Source organism: Grus americana, chromosome 3 (genome assembly GCF_028858705.1).
Source record: "Grus americana isolate bGruAme1 chromosome 3, bGruAme1.mat, whole genome shotgun sequence".
Lineage (NCBI taxonomy): Eukaryota > Metazoa > Chordata > Aves > Gruiformes > Gruidae > Grus > Grus americana.
Genome location: NC_072854.1, coordinates 71,828,582 through 71,844,233, shown reverse-complemented (window position 1 = coordinate 71,844,233; position 15,652 = coordinate 71,828,582). Strand labels below are relative to the sequence as shown.

At 39.5% G+C, this 15,652-nt stretch overlaps 1 long non-coding RNA gene across 1 annotated transcript; it reads left to right on the top strand.

Annotated features, from left to right (window-relative positions):
• Nucleotides 1-373: 373 nt before the first annotated feature.
• On the top strand, nucleotides 374-15,652 carry LOC129204930 (uncharacterized). The gene is made up of 4 exons (XR_008576541.1): nucleotides 374-468; nucleotides 4,944-5,077; nucleotides 9,124-9,175; nucleotides 13,814-15,652. It is a non-coding gene; the product is annotated as an uncharacterized LOC129204930 (long non-coding RNA).

The following is a 15,652-nucleotide window of genomic DNA, read 5'->3' as shown; positions in this document are numbered from 1 at the left end:
CGCCTCTACGGCGATGGTTACACCAAACTCCCACAGACAGGCTTAAAACCACCTGCAAGATTTCCATGCTTCTTGCTGGTTATTACTTTAGCTGTGGGTCAGAACTGAAGTATCCGGTTGCTCTTTGGAAGAGCTGAGTTTAAGGTTTCCACTGGGGACCGGACTGTAAATGACCTGCGAGGCAGGAGAAGCCAGGGTGATGCTACCACCTTCCACCTCACCTCTCTTCTGCAGTTCCCAGACTAGGTAAAAACTGGGAAAAGAAGGGAACCGCAAAGCTTGTAGTTTCTCAGGGAATGACGGGAAGGGACTGCCCAGCTGGTTCATTAAATTGGTTTCCCAGAGCATTGTAGAGAGGGAGCAAGTACTGCCAGTGACTGCCTTCTAGCAAGGTGAATGGAGCTCTTTCTCTCTTCGTTTCTTTTTAGACACAAATTGTTTTGGAGCAGATGGAGCTATTTACAGGTGGTAAGTTGAGCTGTGTTGTATTTTGTGAGGAAACATCCAGAAAGCTGATTCTGCATACATCAGCAGGAACAGGAGGTGTTTGGGGGGGGGGGGGGGGGGGGGGGGGGGGGCGGAGCGCAGTGGGGGGCAATTGGAGATTGGAGACCTGTAAATGAACATAAAGGTAGTAGCAAAAGTTGCCAGATTTAGAAGTTTGGAAGCTTCACTGATAAAACCAGAGTTTTACAGTTTCTGAAAGAGAAAGCCTATGAGCTGCTTTAGTATGCTCTAGTGGAATATAGAGGCTTATTTTGTACTTGCTGGCCTTTTTTATATTTATTTTGTGTGGATGAGGCAAAGGAAATGCTCAAACGAAGAGCAGGATTGAATCTTTAAAACATGCTACATTGTTTTGTTTATTCCTGCACTTTATCACTGCAAACTCAATCATCTTTGCGGGCATTTTAGACACTACACAGTTGTTCTACTCTCAGCACTGCCTGATAACAGGAGATTTGTGAAAATGTCTCTGTGCAAAAGAGAAGGGGATGGACAGAAACAAACTTTTCACAGTGACTCAGAATTATCTCACTGGTAAGTTTAGAGAGAAACAGCTTTTTAAAAGCTTCTGCCTTTGGAACAAATTGGGAGGAGGAGGAAACAGTATTCATTTACATTGTAAAGTATTCATTTTTAAACAGAGAGGAAGAAAGAGGTATTTAAAGGGGGAAGGGAATAATGTGTTTTTCATAGCAACACTTCACTTTCTACCCGTAGTTCTAGAATTTCCATTAGACAGAAAAACAAATAACAAGGCTGCCAACCACAGAGATGAAAGAAGCCGCCAATGGAGAGAAACAGATTTTTACAAATAGTACAGCGATGACAAAATACCAAGACTCATTGACAGCATTGACAAAGCTTAAAATTATAGTTAATGATACAGTAGTGGCTCTCTGACATTTTAAAACACCACGGCACATGGATTTCTCACTGTATTTGTGGTTTCCTTCTCTAGAGAGCAACAAACTTAAACTGATCCTGCTGGTAGGTGATAACAGCCAGTATAAAACAATTACTGTCTCAGGCTATAGCATGAATTGAATCAGGCGCTCCTCCGTACACTTTGTTATCAGCTTGCTGGGAGCAAATATAGCACTGTAGTATCAAGAGTTGTTAGTTCAAGTCAGGACTTGGGTGACTGAGCAGGTGGAAGTTTTACATGTCAGATGGAGGAAGCTTAATGCAATATTGAGTAGCAGTTACATAAACTCTGCGAGGGTGTTACTGCTCCTTTACAGACAGGCAAGCTGCAGAGGTTACCGAGTTTGAAGTGCTTAGGAAAGTCAGGTGATCAACAGCCATAAAGCTTCACTTTAATTTCTGTTGGACTCAGGTTTTATCAGCAAATCGTTGATAAAGAAGTAACTTCATAAGCACCAAAGTGCTTACATTTGGTTTAAAGTGGAATTTAGGTGCCTAACTATAGCCATGCAGCCTGCAAAACACCCAGCCGGCCTCTCCACCCGAAGGCACACTCATTTGTACCACAGCGGTGGGTTTCTCTCTCCTGCGCCCTCAGTAGGTACCGAAATGCGAACGAGACGCAGGATTTCCCATTCACTCAGGGTGATTTTGTTGTGAATCTCATCTTGGAGCACCCACCTTTCTGCATCTGATCCATGGAGAGCTGGTACGGACAGCCGGTGCCATGCACCCGAGTGAAATGCACCAACAGCCTGGGGACTGCACCTCAGGAGTCACCTCTGCCCAAAACCCTGACACTGGGCTGTAGGCACAAGCTCTTTCTTCCTCCTTCCACCTTTGGCCCCAATAAGGTTTTTTCTCTATTTGAACTATGCAGTAAGTCAGGCCAACAGATGGGATGCGGGAGGCCCTACGTGAGAATTGCCCGTAGTGGGGTAGGTGAGCAGAGCGTTCATGCAGGAATGACTTGGTCGAGGAGGGTGCCAAATCCTAGTTGCCTCCTTTCTGGTAAGTGCTGTAGGCTACCACACAAAATGTAGCTGGTGAGAATATTGATTGGTGTCCTCCGCTTTAAATAAGTGCCAATAACCAACCATTTGAGGAAAGACAGAGCATGGAAACCAGTAAAGGGAGTGAAACCATATGTAAAAAAATGGTATTGCCTCTAAGTTACTGCGTAAGGAATACACAGTTTCAGGAGAAGGGTGTTTAACAGTGAGAAATGGAAATGAGCACACCTGAGGTGGCAGCAAAGTTGAAAGACCTGAATGTGCTCCTTTGAAGGCTGGGTCAGAGATAATACATTAAAATAACCAGTATATTGGAAGAACTGGTACGTGAAATGGAATCCGGAAGTAAAGATTTTGAATAAATACCTAAGACTTGGTGTCCCTCAGATAGTGAGGAAAGGACATAAATAGCAAATACTGTGCCTATGATTAGGAAGAAGCAAAGCCTACAACATAATCAGTTGGATCCATCAATCATATCTCAGTCCTATACAAGGCTCTTAAACACTGAAGGAAATGAAACTGAAGATATTGAGAAAAATCAAAAATAAGATAAAGCACAACATCTACTTCAGGAGTAGATTATGCCATACTGATGAGGTACATGTCTGTCTTTATCAACTGTTCTTCTTGCTGACAAGGAAAGCAGTGGATCCAATCCATCTGGATGTCAAAGAAACACATCAGGGAAAACAAGACTTAACGCAGCAATGATGAAAATTAATAGGAGAAAATGAAAGGTGGCTAAGGGACCAGTTGGAGACAACAAAAATTCAATCTAAAAAACAAGAGGGATAGAATTGCTGTCACCGAGGGACAGAAAAGAGATATTTAAGGTAAAAAAGTAGTATAAACTGTCATAACTAAATTTACATTGAAGTTAAGAAGTTAAAACTTAAGAAGTTTTGCAACATCAGAAGAGCGAGGTCTGGAACAGCTGCCCAGTCAGTATAATGGGAGCAGCATTTTAAGACAGAACTTTGCAAACAAGTTTAAGCTTGATAAATTGTAGACTACAGGGCTGACTCCGATAACAGGGACCTGGGCTTGATGACCCAGGAGATCCCTTCTAATCTTTTGTATATAATTTGGAATATAAGAGCTGGAATACTCATGGACCAGTCTTCCTACTGATAGTGCACGAGATGATAATTTCTAATACCAAATTAAAGAATAAAGTGGCTTATTCCTTCATCACCTGTTAGTCTGAGGGAAGAGGTAAAGAAGAGAGGTAGGCCCTCTTGTGAACCTTAAGACTTTGTAAAAATGCAAGTCTTTTTTCTGTTTACGTTGGATGACAGTTTTTTGCATGTATCTAACATGGTACTGGTTTACATTGATAAAGAACTTGATCACAACGGTAAGAAATTGTGATAAGCTAACAAAAATATTTGCATCTTAATTACAATTTTTTATTGTAAAACCAGGATCGTGTATAATAGAAATAGGCCTGGGGAGGGACTTAAAGACATAATCTAATCCATCCCCTGTGGGATGAACTATACCCTACAGCATTCCTGACAGGTGTTTATACATTAACCTGTTCGTAGACATCTCCAAAGATGGAACTGTGTGAACTCCCCTGGCCATTGCAATGCTGTTGTTGCTCCCACTGTTCAGAAAGGTTCTCCTAAGGTCTAGTCACAAAGCTTGCAGCAACTGAAACCTTTTTTTTTTTTTTTTTAAGCAATTGTTCCATATTTGAAGATTGTTATTTTATCTGTCTTCAGCCTTTTCTTCTCTTGATCAAACAGCACCAGTTCTTTCAATCTTTTCCTCATAGGTTGCATTTTTCTGACTTCTAATCCTTCCTTGTTGCTCTTCTCTGGTTTCAATAAAACTGATCTGAAGCCATAGTGAACTCTGAAAGCCAGTGCTGAGGAGGGCAAGATTACTTTCTTTATCTTGCTGACTGTACTCTTGTTTATAAAGTCTAATATGACATTGTTTACTTGAAAGTTCTTCCTGTTTTAAAAAAAGGATCATTTCACGAAGGTGAGAACACGTGTGAGCCAGGCATTTTCGAAAAAAAGAACTGAAATAAACTAATGTGAATGATGACCAAGAACTGGCTCTTAGTAGAAATGTTTTTAATAGGCTGCAAACAACAAAAAAACCCTGCACAATGAAAAGGCATAGATTTTGAGTTTTAAAAGGAAACACAGAAGCACAAATAACAAGGAGAGCTGCTTGTTTGTAAGTTTAAATCTAAGAATTGTAGAGCTTTGCCAAGGGACAGTACACTGGTAGAAATGACCCAGCAAACAGCAGTAGAAGTTTTCATTTCTTTTTGTTTAAGCATCTTGGAAACTAAAGGAATTCTAATAATAGTTAAAATTTTATCTAATACAAGGCAGAAATGTTATGTTGAGAGTATCATGGAAGAGAAAAAATGTTCATCTAATGGCACTGTCCTGTATTTTGAAATAATTCGGAGATGCATTTGATCTATTTCCCAGCTTTTGCTGTTGTTGGAGTGAGGGGGTTCTGTGTTTTCAGGTTGTTTTGTGTTGCATGCATGCCAAATGCCAATGGCTCTGTGCTCCCCGTGTGCCTCCATTCAGCCTGGGCTTTCTCAGTGCCTGCCAAGGAACCTGTTCTGCACTAGGGGGAAGGACCCATCCTTTGCCCAGGTAATTCCGCTGCTCTTTGGCTTTTGGAGAGGTTTTTCTACATGTAGATTTGTTCGTTACAAATCTGTTTGTTGCTGTGTTGTCCTACATGCTTGCCTTTTAATTAAGACATTTGTAATGTCTCCAGAATTAGGTGGATGGCACATAGTCAGGGGGGTTTTGTACCACAAAAGGAAATAAATATTCTACAGGTGAGCATCTTCCTATAGAATTCAGATGTTAGGAATTACGGCACTCAACCAATGGCTTTATTAACAGTGTTTCAGGCCTTGCTACTGACCTCTTGTTCACTTTTCATTCTGTTTTTCCCGTAAAAATAAGATGACAGCATTCCCTCTCCCGTCCCCACCCTTACTTTGCCAGGGCAGCAATATAAACAGTACTTGTTACAGAGCACATGCAAACAACTGTCCTGCATTATGCAATGCGATAAGAAGGCACATCGTACTGCTTTCAGTACCTGCTGATTGCACACTCTTCAGCAGGCTGTCTTTAAGGCACAAGTTGCCACCGCGGTACAGGTACTGCGTGTTGAGTAGTGACATGAAAGAACTCTGCTCGTAAAATTAACTTGATTAATAAGGGGTCTGTTTCGAGAAGGGCTGCAGAGCCAGCTGGGGCTGTAGCTGTGTGCCACAAACGGCTGCCTGGTACTTCCTGCAGCCTTGAGTTCCTCCCTCTACTTCTGCAGAGGTTCTTATGAGCCAGATGGGAGAGTTTCTGCTCGCAGAGAGTGATCTGACATAGCACGCATTGCTGCCGGTATGACGCTCAGAGCAATTTTGCCTAATACTACGTGGAGTTATGCCACGAACACAGGACCTCACTACAGTCTACTCTAGTCAGCTCCACAAGGTCAATGACCAAAAGCCTTCAGATTTATGTTTTAAATGCTCTCCTAGCTAGTACTAAACCAGGAATTAATGCTCACAGCACCACAGACTTTGTGGAGTTCAAAATGCTTATTATTTGTACCAAAACGCACAGTAATGAGGCCTCTTAAAATACATAACCGATTTGTTAAACAAGTTCTTTTTAACTACTGATCTTTTCCTGAAGTACAAAGATTAAAACGTCTATTAACTCAATGCTTGGCCAGGTAACCAGAACAGAAAGTATCTGCTAGCTACATTGCAGCGATACTGGAGCTGTGCTCAGCACGTTTTACGTGTACTTTTAAACACTCTGATTATCTAATCTGCATATTTAAAGGCAGGGCACTGGATTATCTGAAGACGTAAACTGATACAGATACTGCAGCTCTCCTGTATTTCAACAGCTATTTTCAGCCTCATTTCAGTGCCTAGAAATGGTACCACCACAGTAGTGCTAAAAGTGTTTCCCAAAGTAATATACATATTTTCTCTTAAAAATTGTACCAAATTATTGCTGTTTCAAAATGATACACTTTTTATTGTTTATTATAAGATGGTTAGAGCAATTCCTAGGAATTGTTATGAATCAACATGAATAAAAGCCAATGTGTACCCCAAGATATCCATGAAAGAGTTCTTCATTTTAGTGAGACAATTGCAACATGAAGCACCTTACAGGAAACGTAGGTGTACTATCTGCAAGCCAACCCCTTTATTGCAATGCATCATGTTTTAACGCTGTACGCTACTATTTTATTGCATCATCTATGACAGTGTGTCCTTTCATTTCAGCAGAAAATTACACATTGTACTGCAACTTTTTTCCCCTCCCTTTTACAACACTTCTATTGGATTCCATTCTGAAATGATACCAGATATTGTTTTTTTCAGCACTACGTTGCTTCAGGGTGACTACATGTATGTAATTTTCCTGTACAACTCATCATACCTCTAAAAGAAACAGAAAGCACTTGTAGTTAAATTGCCCAGTTACATGGCCACGCGGTCTATGTCATTCCTTTTCTGAAGCTGAATTATCTACACTGCAAACTACAAATTTACTTATGCTACAGGCACAAGAAATACAGGCTGCAGATTAAAGTAGGTGGAATTGTGATTCAATGAATGGCTTATACATTCTTAAACTAAAGGTTGGATAGATTAAATTAATGATTTATCACAGATGAACAACCAAAAGGAAACCTGTTATTTAGGGCATCTTGACTTAGACACTTTAAAAATCACCTCTGGCCTCCTCTCGTGCAGCATGCTGTGTCACTTGTTCTTTATACAGGTACCTTGAGTCTCAGCTGCAGCAGTTTAATGTCGTGTCTTAATTGTTTTCCACATCTGTTTTTCTTTCATTGTGATCTTCTTTTGTTTTTCAAGGGTTAGGGTAACTAATCGAAACCTAACTTTCTTTTCTGAGTCCTTTGTTGTATGTTATTTGGGGTTTTTTTCTCTCCTATATAAGCTGATGGGTAGAAGCTAGTATAGATTTCAAAGTACTGATTTGTAACCCCAAAGTTCTTAAGAGCACTAATCATACTTGAAACACACTTACTATTTGAATATTTATCGCCTTAGGAATGCATGGGTGCTTTTGTAATTTAATTTATCCATTGCCTTTGTAGACCTTCATTATTTGGAAAAAAATTTGTGCATAGTACCGTAGCAAAATTTCTGGATAGAAATATTACTCCTAAAAATAAAACTGACTCTCTCTAAATTAAAACCAAAGTCTGTTTATGCTGTTGGGCATCAGCTATTTACAAGCAAGTTGACAAGTGGCTTATTGTAAAAATATAGTTACTAACAGTGGTTCATATCTTCTGTTTTTCTGACAGGGATGGTCTCACTCAAATAAATGTTCGGTGGCAATTGTTTTAATGGGTTCAATGCACGTACAAATTTCAGGTATTGGATTTTGATAGGTAGGAAATTGAGCCGGATGAGACCTCTGTGGTTCATCGAACATAGTTCCATGAAGCTGCAATAATATGTTTTTATTCCATTTTGAAATTGGTTTCCACTCCCCATTACTGCTGGAAGACTATTTCAGAACATCATTTCTGTGATTAGAAACTTGTTTTTAATTTTTACTTTAACTGCAGCCTGCTACCCGGTACCAGGACTGATTCTGACAAAGATTAACTGAAATGGGTAGGAGTTTTGCTTGAAGAAGGGCTGATGATTAAGCTTTTAAATATGCAGTACACTAGGAAAAAGCTCCCAAACTGGAGACCTCAACCTGATGGGAGTTTTTATGGTTCCATTACTGCAGCTATTTAAAAACACAGTACTGAGTTAACTGTTGGTGAATGTGAACTGTCAGTCTGGCCATCTCGTATCTTAGCCGGGTATACGGGGCTGGTTTCTGCACACAGGTTAGCGCATCTCGGCCTAGCTGGCCAGCTTGACTTAGCCCCAGCCTCGCTGCTACTGCTGATAAATCAAACTTTCCTTTCTCCCACACTTCTGGCCAATGTGCAGCTGAGTGCCGAGGCTTCTTTGCAGCACTGCCCGGACACAAAACCTGCACACATGCAGCACGACACAGCTTCAATTTGTGCTCAGGTCTCCTGCCCATCGGTAGAAGATGACAGGCATACAATGGGAGTGAGATGTGACTGGCATGTGCTGTGGGTTCCACAGTGCTTATTTCCAGCTGAACAGGTTATCACAGTGGTTTACTAGAAGTGTGCAATTTTAAAAACGATTTAAAACTCTAACCTGATTAATGGTATCCCTATACATCACTGCCATCACTGCAGAAATCAAAACAGGACTTCAGAAGTGTTGGTGAAGGGGTCAATTTTGAAGAAAAGGCAACCTCTGACACTAGCGGTAGGAAGAAGAATAGAATTTTTTTTTTTTTTTACAAACCCTGATAATCAGAGTCCCATCACTGTGCATAAAGATTACTGGAGAAAACGTTCTCTTGGAGCCATTTTTCTTCCCATCTGTGATCTCATTAGTTTTATGCAGTCAATAAATTTACTGTTTAATGTTTGTTTGTACTGTAGGGCATTGGGACCTTGAACAGGTCTTCGCTGAGCAGTGGACTGCACAAATAAGATACAAAAAGAGGATTGAGGATGCTGAGCTTTGAATCCTGGTGAAATCAGGAATTTGGTAACAGTGGAGTCATGAAATCTTTTTTTTCTGTAGATCTATGTCTGAAGGCGGAGGTTCCCAGTGGATTCTCTCATGCATAATACGGGTGAGGGAAGCCCCATCCTTATTCTTCCCTTTTGCAAGGACACCCCAGACTCATATTTTTCTGAAAAATTTGAGAATTATAAATGTGTCTGTCTGGAATTGTCCAATGGGCTCGGAGGCTGTGGCTGGGAAGGAGGGATGAGCGCCAAGACCTGTGGGCTGTGTACTCAGCAACCTTGTCCCCTTCAGAAAATTTGCTATAAGGAGAGGGCTACTAAAGGTGGGAGAAAAAGCTAACTTGAAACCAAATGATTATGTCTTGTCCTTTGAAGGATTTGCCTTTCGAAAATGCAGAAAATACAATGCACGTGCCTTGCCTGGTGATTCAGGCGTGAAGTAATGCTGAAGGAATAAATGAAGCTGTTGTAAATGAAGAGTTTAACACATTTTCTGTGTAAGGGTATTAGTGAGAGGATTGCCCATTGGTACAGCTCCACTCCTACTGGGAAGAGCCAAAGTGCTATTGCAGAGTAAGCTGCTGTGACCACTGGTGTCTCGATATACAAGACAGAGCTGTTCTGAACGGGGCCAGATAGCGCTGCACTTAAAACGCCGAAGGAGCTATATCTACACTAGAATTCATACTTTGCTGCACTGTTGTTAGCAACAGAAAGTTTTTGCTGGAAAAAATAAAATGAACGTAGATACAGTCTACTAGAATCGTATCCATTCTGGTTTTGTAAATGATGTAAGTTCTCTTTAAAGGCTAGACGTACAATACCAAATATTTAGAGAGGTTCTTAGCATTACAAATAAATACACATCAGTGCACAATGCATACAAGAGAATTAGTTAGCTGGCATTTATTGCATATAAGCAATTATATGATTTATTTGTTGCGTAAATCATTTGAATGAGCAAATTCAGGTGCATGAGTGTAATGAAACTCAGCGTTTAAAAAGCTTGGCGTCCTGTCTGTCCCCTTCTCCAGGGAATGCAATGGTACAGCCAGGCTGTTACTAAACAGTGGGAAAGTTGCTTTTGAAGCTTGTGCTTGCAAAACATTTTTGTCCTTGATGTGTAGTTTAATTTGCTTTCAGGGATGCAAGAATGCAAAAAATGTTTTTTATCAAATTAAAAAAAATGAAGGTGCTTCTGTAGCAGACCAATTAGCTAGCTATCTAAAATAAATGTTTTGTTTAATGTCTGATTTCTTATTTAAATATATAAATACCAGCTAGTGTTTTAAAGCTTCTGTAGCTGTGAATGGCTCTGCTGTCCCTCACTGCAAGCTGCGTTTTTATTACTTCTTCCCAATAAATTTATTTTGCTGACATGGGCCCTAATCCAGTGAAGTGTTAAAACATATGCTTAATTTTAAGCATGTGAGTAAAGCCAACGGAACTGTTCCTACGCCTAAATTTAAGCACAAATTTGCATTTGGCTTAGCTGGGGTTATAGTTTCTGTAGGACTGTATGTATTGCAGAATGGGCACCTTCCTGATGGAAGAACAGACTTTCATGAGCTTTAAAGGTATTTTGTTATTTATCAGAAGATCTTGAGAAGGAAAATGTACTGACAAGTAAACACTAAAATTTTGGACATTAATGCATTCCTTTAAAAATATACGTTATACAACTCCTAACAAACTTCCCACAATTTCCTCTTCCACCTCTACGTATGACATTGTAGTAGCTGAAAACAGCTGAGATACTAGCTGATTGTTTTCATGAATGACCACCTTATTCTGTATCGGTTTTCCTAGTTGTATTGAGCTTTTTAGCTTGGCGACAGGATGACCTTTCTTAATTCTAGTGAGCTGATGAGTTAGAAGTTCGATATTTCTTCATATTTTTCTCTGGGATACTGAAACACTTTTTAACTGTGGGTATGTATGAGTGATCTTTTCCCACAGAACAGTAAAAGCTTGAGAGATGATGACCGAACCATAGCGCAACTTGGAACTTGAAAGTCACACAGGTAGAACAGGAACTTGGTGATTTTGACGCAGTAGCTAGAGGATAGCTGGTTACACACTGAAATGTATTCCTGCAATTTTCACTTCTGCCGGCAATCGCAGACAGACCTAGGACAGAGTGGACCTGGAATCTGAGCTGCCTTCTCCTTACAAGGGCTTGCATGAGATCCAGGAGGAAACAAACCGGTACAGTGTGTATATAAGCTTACATGGCTGATTTTCTTTTGTTACACCAGTGAGTTTTCTAAAGAAATGGAGAATCTGGTACTGCTCTTCACCAAAATCAACTGTTTCTAATATATATATATATATCAGCATTAGAAAGCTCTGGGTTACTTCTTTTTTTTTTAACATGGGATGGCTTAAAGTCTTTGTGTGTTTTGTTTGTACCATGCAAGCTGTCAAGCACCACAGCTGAAGAGAAGAAAGAATGCAGAGAATCTGTACTAAGCTTTAATTTTACTTAATAGCAGGCACAGGATTTGTTCAGAGAGTTTTATTATTGGGTGAGGAGTTAAGGTAATTACAGCAGTGAGGCAGAGAGCCAGAAGATGATGGAGAAATCTAATACTGTGAACCATTTAGGTTTAGAGAGTATTTTGGGTTATTTTTAAAAATATACTAGCTACCTACCAATAACCTTCTCCACATTTGGGGGAATTTAAACACAATATAATTATTGCACCTTGTGTGTTAACATATATAATAAGATTAAGTATAGTGCACTATGCACTCACTCTCACATTTACAAAGTGTGTAAAGGAAAGGGATTTGGCTGAAGTCAATGAGACAGAAGAGGTTAAAATCAGTAGCTGGAAAATGAAAGAGCTGTAAGATGTTTTGCAAGGGTTTTTACTATGAAAACACTCATGCCTGGTTTGAATCTGGAACAGGAAAGTCATTTGTTTGGACTTCAAGGTAGGTTTCCTGTCTCAAATCAGCAAGTTATACCTGTCCAGAAAAACACTTAAGCCCATTCTTTGCCTTAGGTTTCAAGACGGCGTAAAGTTTAAGCAAGTGGTTGAAAGGTATCCCGAATAAAGATGGGCTTTAGCAAGAGACTAGTGTTTTGCTGAATCAAGATCCTAAAGACATGCAGTGACTATACACGAGTATTACATAAATCTCAAGAAAAGCGGAAATTTATTTTTATCATTACTTTCTACTGAATTCCCCACCAAGCATAGGAAACAGTGGATTTGGGAACAAACATAGCCAGTATTTCTTCTGAACTATCTTGGTGCCTCAAATGGTCTTGGCTTTCTATATTTTATGTCACTGAGTTATCAAAAAATATTTTCATGAAAGAGGCACGTGGTAGCATTAAATACTACTAAATTCATCTCCCTAGTAGATATTGACTCAGCTGTACGTCATGTGAACATCTCTGAGCTTTATTCATACATTTTTAATTCTCTTATTCAGAGCACTGAAAGATCTGTAAATCATTGATGCTATCGATGATGCACTTTTTCTGGCTTAGTCAAAAGATTGATTTAATATGGTGCTCTTTCCCAGTTTTAAAACAATTATTTTAAAAAATTTCAGAATTGCTTTGGCTAAGCTAAGCTATTTTCCTTCAAGTGTAAACATTCTTTTAAGACACTCATGATCAGTATAAATGAATGGGGTTTTAAGCTATCAAAAAAAAAGTCTTACCATGTCTCAAAAAACACATTATTTTGGCATGTCAGATTAATACATAGCCTACAGTAACGCTCCACTGTAACACAGCTCACTATGCTTTTAAAATTGAAATGCCAGGGTAGGCTGTCTCTCTCAATGGATTTCCCCTATGCAAAGGCCTTATCCAAATCTTGCAAGGCTGCTAGAACTCATGAACCACTAAGGCACCTCTTAATCATATCCTTATCTCACATGTCATGTTTGCTCTCTACTCCTAAATAGATGAGCTGTTAGGAAGTAAAAAGGTGGTGCTATCTTGAAGAAAGGAAGGGAGCAGCCTGGAAAACCAGGGGAGTCTCAACAGTGATAGTGGAGCTGTTTGTGTACTGTGGATCAAAAAGAAAAACATCAGGGCACAACAGCTTTTCCTAACTGCACACATGTGCAATCTAAGCAACTGGAGCTCACTATCGTCTTTGAACAATTTGACCTGAAACGCATTTCTTTACCAAAACATTTTCTTCTACTTGAATGATTATACTTGTTTGTTATTTTAGGATTGTTCATAAATGCTGATCTCCTAGAGCTCATGTTTCTCATTAAAGAAGAGTGGTTTGGGTTCAGTTTGTTTTTTAAACCAGACTTAGAATTACACTGACATTTAAAACAGAAGGAAAAGATAGTAAACTAGAATATTGACACTACAGTTTCTAACACACTCCTCCAAGAAAACATCAATAGCTGGACTAGTCCTACACTGGAATCAAAAAAAGGGATTTTTTAAAGCTATTACATAGTATAAGCACTCATAGTGGGGTAGGGGAGACAAGTGCTGAGAAGCTTCACTTGAGCAAAGCTATGCTGCATATTGATCACAGCTTTGGCTTTATGCTGAGGCTCTGCATTTGAATTTACTTCCAAATCCAGCAATATCCGTTTCTCTACACCAGGCTGGGCAAATTAGGGCACTGTGGTACACAGCTGATAACCTCTAGACGGAACAGAAAAAGTACAATGCATGAATCTTGTGACATAAGGTGAATTTCTGTATTTCCTTGTCACGTTATTAATCTACATTCTTATTGTTTTTATAGGAGAAGCTATGGATGTAACCTCAGACTGGGAGCTTTCAAGGACTGTCCTTAAGCTACCTCTGTTTTTGTCAAGCTGAAAACTGACAGACTTTCTGTCTTGAAGAGCAAAAAAGAAATTGCCCGGTGAATGTTAAAGGGAAAAGTGGTGTTTTTAAAGCTGCCAATATCACCTTTTTCCATTGCGGAAAACTAATTTTAAACTCAATTTCAGAAATAATCATGCCAGTTGTTGTGGATTGGTTTTAACTCGACTTGTTCTCTTACCTTTTCTAAAAAGCATTCTCAGGGAATTTCAGCATCAGAAATGTCAGTACCAAGCTAACAAAATTTACTGTACTTTGCAGAAACAGTTTTCCTGTACAGTATGTTTAGAATAATTCCCCAATCCTATTTTTAATTCCACCTTGTAGCATTGAAGAGTATAAACACTTTGATGAAGGTTTTAAAAACATGAACTCATACCTTGTATGGCCAAAAGAAATGGGTAATATCTAAAATCTGCAGGGAAAGAAGTAAGGCTCTGAATCAACCAGACTGCTGGGCAGGCAGCTCCCTGTGCCTCACTCGTGACTGAAGCCTTGATTTGCATCACGGTAAGAGTTACACCCAGATTTTAATATTAGATACACCCTCCTAGTTCTTGTTACAGATACATAGGAAAAGAGTTCTTTTCTGAATCTCAGTACACAGAATGATTTTCTTAAATACATTGTTCTTTGATATTAGAAAGGTGTTAAAAAATTATTCAAAATTAGCCTCTATAGCGAAGAGCAACTTTAGCAACCGGCTCAGACATAGATGCAGCATGGAGAGTCTGGGAGAGGAGGGAAAGAACGGCACAGCTCACCCACATGATCCCAGTGCTTAAGCATTGCAGTAAATACTGCTGATGAAGCAGTGAGAGATGGTCTTCCACTTTCCTGTAGCAAATCCCTGTTTTAGCAACTGCAGGCAGAAGGGTCAAATATTTAACTTGGTATTAAACTTAGCAAAATAAACTCAGTTTCTAGTGCACAAAAAGTATTTGTGTAAGTATACTATCCTATCTGTCTGAAAGGTCAGGTATGGCTTAGCAAAGTTTGAAACAGTTGTGCTGGAAGAGTTGAGCAGCAGTGTGCTTGAGTGGACGACCAGGCAGATCATGAATTGTCTACAGCACGGGTTGCAAAAGAGAAAGGTTTGATTAATGTACATGAACAATTACAATGGAGCAACACTGGTACAGCTCTCTGTGATCTGATCTTTCCATTGCATCTTCTTTCCAGATGCCACATTGCTCATTTTTGTAAGGGACTATATTAATTTCCAGCTGGGTTTGGGGAAATACTATTTTCTTTACAACTGACAAACAAATTTCAGCAGATTCTCAGCCCGATATAACCTTGACTCAATACAGGCTGAATAATAAACTTTGGACACATATTTCATGCACCATGCTACTGATGTACAAAAGAACTGCAGACTTCTCTGTTGTAGCTTATGAAAACAACTGATTCTTACTGGAATATATATACACACCTATATTTCCCCATTTCATGGAGGAAAAAACCTGTCTTCCTTTTTCCCTTTTTCTTTTTTTTTCCCTCCCAGTATAACAACTCACTGTTAAGACTCGTTGGTGTTGTCTTCTCTCTCTCCCTGCCTACTCTAAGCAAAGCTAGTCTCTGCAGGCACTTACCCTGGGATTCTCTCTGTTTGACAATTTTAACTAAATGCAGTTGAAAGGTTATTATTTTTTCACTTGTTAACACTTTCATTTGGAAAACATATTTTCAAATGTTTCTGAAAATATCCATTGTTGCAACGGCAAAGTCAACTTTATTTCTTGTAGCAGAACGC